This window comes from Pongo abelii, chromosome 12 (assembly GCF_028885655.2).
Source record: "Pongo abelii isolate AG06213 chromosome 12, NHGRI_mPonAbe1-v2.0_pri, whole genome shotgun sequence".
Lineage (NCBI taxonomy): Eukaryota > Metazoa > Chordata > Mammalia > Primates > Hominidae > Pongo > Pongo abelii.
Window position 1 is genome coordinate 129,452,338 of NC_071997.2, and position 6,000 is coordinate 129,458,337.

General features: G+C 52.3%; 1 protein-coding gene across 32 annotated transcripts in view; it reads left to right on the top strand.

Moving 5' to 3' along the window:
- Positions 1 to 6,000, top strand: part of RNASEH1 (ribonuclease H1) — a 28,541-nt gene extending 22,541 nt beyond the window's left edge. For 3 of the 32 annotated variants that reach the window (XR_010136389.1, XR_010136392.1, XR_010136409.1), the window contains 3 exons: positions 1,065 to 1,253; positions 1,653 to 1,768; positions 3,745 to 6,000. The gene's annotated coding sequence lies outside the window, so the exon portion shown is untranslated. Of the gene's footprint in view, positions 1 to 1,064; positions 1,254 to 1,652; positions 3,648 to 3,744 lie in introns of all 32 variants that reach the window. The other 29 variants (XR_010136388.1, XR_010136401.1, XR_010136383.1 and 26 more) reach the window with 22 other exon arrangements.

Sequence of the window (6,000 nt, forward strand, 5' to 3'; positions counted from 1 at the left end):
CCCGGGTTCAAGCAATTCTCCTGCCTCAGCCTCCCGAGTAGCTGGGATTACAGGCATGCACCACCACGCCCAGCTAATTTTGTATTTTTAGTAGAGATGGGGTTTCTCCATGTTGATCAAGCTGGTCGTGAACTCCCGACCTCAGGTGATCTGCCTGCCTTGGCCTCCCAAAGTGCTGGGATTACAGGCATGAGCCACCGTGTCCAGCCAAAAAGATTTTCTTTAATCTTTTTTTTTTTTTTTTTTTCTTTTGAGACAGGGTCTTGCTCTGTCACCTAGGCTGGAGTACAGTGGCGCTGTCATAGCTTACTGCAGCCTCCACCTCCTGAGCTCAAGTGATACTCCAGCCTCAGCCTCCTGAGTAGCTGGGACTACAAGTGTGTGCCACCATGCCCAGCTAATTTTTATTTTTGTTAGAGCTGGGGTCTCACTATGTTGTCCAGGCTGGTCTTCAACTTTTGGGCTCAAGCAGTTCTCCTGCCTTGGCCTCCCAACACGCTGGGGTTAGAGCCATGAGCCACTGTGCCTGGCCTTTTTATATGTTACCTTGATCTTTGAATCATGTTGTAATACCTGTTAATAAATATTTGATAAAAAATATTCGAAAGATCTGCCTTCGAAGAGGGCAGGTAAAGGGCATGGGTGCTGTGGAACTCTCACCAGCAGAAACCCCAGTGGCCAGGTGGACACATGCTTAGCTGAGGTGTTCAGATCCCACCCTAATCTTTGCAGCTCCCATCTGCTCTGTGAAACACTGTGACACGGCACCATGTGTGCGTATCTGAGATTCATATAATATGTAGTGTGCTCCTTTTAGGTAGACAACATGCTTTAACCTAACATTTTGAAACCCAGAGGAAAACTTAACCGGGATCACATTTATGAACTGAATGGATCCCCCAAAATTCATGTTAAACTCCTAATCCCTGGTGTGGCTATTTGGAGAGGGGCCTCTAAGGAGGTACTGGGGTTAAGGTTATAAGGGTGGGGGGACCCTGACCCGATGGGATGGGTGTCCCTATGAGGAGAGACCCCAGAGTGCGCGTGCTCCTTCCTGCCTGCAGGGGGCGCTCTCCCGGGACAGGCCACACACCAGCCTCTGCGAGCTAGGAAGGAGCCTCACCAGAAACGGAACCAGCGGGAACCTTGACCTCAGACTTGCAGCCTCCAGAACTGTGAGAAAATAGATTTTTGTTGTTTCAAGCCCCCGAGCCTGTGGTATTCTGTCCCAGCAGCCTGAGCAGGCTGAAATGGTAGGTTGGGATGCTTGGTAAAGAAAAAAATGAAATCCTTGTTAAGGGTGTGAAGAGCCATTATTCAAGGGCCCGCTCCAGTGAGGTTTTGCAGTAAAGGAGAGAGACGGGGTTCAAATCCGAGTACAGGGATGGGTGGGAGCTGACAGCCCTGGAGCAGGGTGGGGGCCTGTGGACAGAAATTCCTAAGTGGAAACGTCAGGAGTCAGGGTGGGTTTCCCCAAGCAGGCTTGGCAGGATTTGCTCAAACGGAGCCAGCCCAGGACAGAGCCCAAGGTCCATGAGGGGACTTGGAGGGGTGGACGCAAGCTTGGTCCGGGAGGTGGAGGGACTTGGAGTGGTGGACACAAGCTTGGTCCGGGAAGGTCTTTGTCAAGGCCCATTTGTTTTATTTTACAGGGAGGAAACTGCAGCCGAGTCAGCTCCTCCGACTCTAGGCCGACCACTCTTCACTGTATGACACGTGACTCACCAGATAAAGCCACACACGTCATTCTTTTAAAATCCTCTACTCTGTGAGTGCAATGAAATTAGTATTTTTCCACAAGTCCTTTCCTTTCTCTAGTCTCTGGGCCCTCCTTCTGCTGGCGATGTTCTTTTTCTTGTTTTAACCATCTGAGCAGCACACGACCCCCGTGTCTTGGGGCAGTGACGTGTCTGTGGTCAGTACAGGACCTGGTGCTGGCTCTCTCGTGGCCAAGACTGACAGTGGTCACGCCTGGACCCCGCTGTGTGTCCCACCCTGTTCAGTTTGCCAGCACAGGCTTTTGGTTCCATTTTCAACACATCTCTAGTCTGATCAGTCCTGACCTCCACTGCAGGCCGCATCCTTCCCTGCCTGTACTAGTGCAGAGCTCCTGGTGGGTTCGCACCTCTCTCCCCCAACTCCTCCCTCTCCAGGTAGCAGCCAGGATGGCACTTTCAAACCATGTCAGATCACGTCGCTGCTGTGCTCAGGACCCTCCCATGACTTCCTTGTCCCTCTCAGAATAAAATGCAAAGTCCTCCCCCACACCCACAGGGGTCCCCCTGTCCCCACTCCACACCTCACCTGCACTTGCCAACTCCAGCCATGCGGCTCTTACTGCCGTTCCTCAATGTGCTGGGAACGCTCCTGCCTCTGCCGTTCCTCAACGTGCTGGGAACGCTCCTGCCTCAGGGGCTTTGCTGTTCCACTGCCTGGGCTTTACTCAGATGGAACTTTCTTTGTAAAAATTATTGATTTCTAAAATTATGGTAAAATACACATAACATAAAGTTAACATCTTAACTTTTTTTTTTTTTTTTTTTGGACAGGATAGTCTCACTCTATCACACAGGCTGGAGTGCAGTGGTGCAATCACAGCTCACTGCAGCCTCTGCCTCCTGGGTTCAAGTGATTCTCTTGCCTCAGCCTCCCAAGTAGCTGGGGACTAGAGGCACACACCACCACACCTGGCTTTTTTTTGTTTTGTTTTTTGTTTTTTGTTTTTTTTTTAGTGGGGACAGGGTTTTGCCATGTTGGCCAGGGTGGTCTGGAACTCCTGACCTCAAGTGATCTGCCTGCCTCACTGTCCCCAAGTGCTGGGATTACAGGTGTGAACCACTGCGGCCAGCCCATCTTAGCCGTTTTTAAGTGTGCAGTTCAGTGGCATTAGGTACACTCACACTGCTGTACAACCATCAGCACCCTCCATCTCCAGAACTTCTCATGTTCCCAGACTGAAGCTCTGTTCCTATTGGACAAGGACTCCCCAGCCCCCTTCCCCAGCCCCTGGCAGCACTGTTCTGCTTTCCATCTCTATGAATGTGACTCCTCTAGGGACCCGTATAAATGGAATCATGCAGGATTTGTCCTTCTGGGCCTGGCTTACTTCACTGACCCTAATGTCCTCAAGGTTCCTCCATGTGGTAGCAGGTGTGAGAATTCCCTTCCTTTTAAGGCTGAAGAATACTCCATTGTGTGGACGTGGCACAGGATTTTTTCAGTGCCACTTCACCAGCCGGAGACCTCCATGGCCGCCGGCTCCCCTGCCTGGCTTCACTCGGCCCAAGGATCACTGCTGGAGGTACTCTGCACATTCGGCCCAGTGGGCTGTGCTCCGCTTGCACCCCGGCCCAGATCCCACGCTTGCCACAGGATCTGCGCTCAGCTGGCGTTTGGGCCGGGCGTGCCGCAACCTGCTTCTGCCTTGGGCACCGGTGTCTGGATGAGGGGAACGTGGTGGCACCCAAAACTCGGAGACACCAGGAACCGCAGAGCCCCAAGGGTGTCACAGCTCAACCGTTCCCACCACCTGTGACTTGGTGAGCAGGGCGTGTTACAGCCCTGGTTCAGGGAGTCTGAAGTCTGGGCTCTCAGGAAGCACTACAGCTCTAGTTCATTCCTGCCGCCCGCAACTTCAGCAAACGGGGGTATGTGGCACCCAGCAGTTTCTTCTCCTCCATTGCTCAGCAAGCAGGAGGGAGGGTTACAGTGTTACAGCCTTTTTTGACACCCACTGTTCTGCAGGTCCCAAGTTCTTGTCCCACATCCAGAAGAATAAGGTTATGCAGACAACTGGAGAGTGAGCAGGGCAGAAAAAACTTTTCTTGCACGATGGAACAGCTCCCAGTGTCGAGGGGACCTGAGAGTGGGCAGCCACTACCTGAAGGTGAGTAGTCTCTACCCAAAGGCGGTAGTCCCCGCTGTGTGGTTGAGTCCAGGGTTTTTATGGGCTCAGAATGGGGGAGTGTGTGCTGATTGGTCCATGGGCGGGCCTAGAAAAAAATCACCATTTGATTGGCTAAAAGGTCGTGGACTTCACCTGGAACTGGCAGCCTGGTTTTCCAGCTTCAGGCTGTCTTTGGCTTGAAGCTCGGGTTTCACTGGGGACCTGCCCCAGTCTGCCTAGGAATCTGTCTTCTGCCACTATCAGAGGGACCACGCTTTGCTTATCCAGTCGTCATTCACGGACCCTGCATTGTCTCTGCCTCTTGGGCTTTGTGAAGAATGCTGCTGTGAACAGGGGAGTACCCCTGCCCGTTTGGGTCCCTGTACCGTTTGGGAGGTACGTGGAGGGGAGATTGCGGGGTCATGTGGTCATTCTGTTTGGCTCTCGGAGGAGCAGGCATCCTGTTTTCCACAGCAGCTCTGCCATCAAATGGTACTTTCTTAGTGAGACCTCCCATATCTCTCCCCATAAATGTATCTCTCCCCGTAAACATTGCAACTCCTGGCTCACTTTCCTTCTTCCTGTAACTTGTCACTGTGGAACTATCAAATGCGCCTGAGCCGACTTGTAGCAGCCCAGGAGAGCCAGCAGTGAGGCCCCTTCCCTGCTCCATGGTCAGTGCCTTCACACAGGGAGTTTGGAAGTGGCTGTAGTGGGAGGACTCACACCGCAGAAATCAGCCAGTGCTGCAGGTCAGGGGCCGCCATCCCCCAGAGCTGCTGTGAAACATTTACCAGCACATCAGTGGCCTGCTTTCTGCTTGTTTTATTTGCATGTATTTTCGTCTGTTTCCCTACCTAGAAAATAAACTCCCTGTGGCAGAAGTTTTCTCTCTCTGCTCCCTTCTTGGTTCCCAGCTCTTGGAACAGAACCAGACTTCTGGCCGGGGCTCAGTCAGTGCTTGCAAGATGTTTGTTGGCAGCAGGATGTGCCCGGAGAGGTGAGCTCTGAGAGGGCAGTGTGAGGAAGGAGGAAGCCTCGCGGCTCTCTTTGGAGAAAAGGCCTGGGTGACATTTTATGCGTCCTTTCCCTTCCCCTGAGGCAGCATGATCGGCTCCTTTGTGAGCACAGAGGCCTGGGTTCTCGCCTTGCTCTGCCCGAAGGGCGAGCAGCTCCATCAGTCCTGTCTGTGTGGGAGAGCGCCTCCATGCCTCTTAGTGCGGTGCCTCCCAGCCTTTATAATGTCAGGGCATGGCTAGAAAATATGATTTCTACAGCACATCAGGACCAAGTGGAGGGTGGTGTTGGGTGCATCTCTTTGGGCCTCAGTGAACACTTTACTAAATTCTTTACATGTAATCACGCACTGCACAGCAACATTGCTGTCAACGATGCACTGCATATTCAACAGTGGCCTCGTCAGATGATAATAGCGTGTTTTTGCTGTAACTTTCCTGTGCTTAGATACACAGATCCTTACCACTGCATGACAGTTGCCTGCAGGATTCAGAGCAGTGACCTGCTGTACAGGTTTATAGCCCAGAAGCCATAGGCTGTGCCACGTGGCCCGGGTGTGTAGTGCGCTGTACCATCTAGGGGTATGAAATCACCTAAGGACACCTTCCCTAGAACCTATCCCCATCAAGGGATGCGAGGCTGAGTAACGGGGCCCCTTGGGAGTTCAGCACTCAGCATGTTTCAGTGAGTGACTGAAGTAATGAACGTTCTGATCAGGCCCTCTCTGGCTGGCACCTGTGAACCACTCACTTTGTACCCATTATTTCTTGTTCCCACAACATCATTATAAACTGCCGATCTACTGTTTCTTTGTCAAACGGGAGGCGATAACGTCAGGGTCATGAGAAATGTTTGCAGACGGAGCGAATGCCTTGAAAGTGCTGCGACCAGGTGCTGACACCCGCAGGTCTGGCTGCTCGAAGTGGGCCAACACGGAAGACACACGGACTTTCCCTCCATTCCCCGAAACTCCCCTCCCTGGCTCGTCAGCTGCATAAAAACCCTCTCTTTATCTCTTTGTCAAGGGGATGTAAGAAATCTTGCTGTCTTGTCTTCTTGCTTTGGCCAAATGGAATAAACCTTTCTCTGTGTCCAGA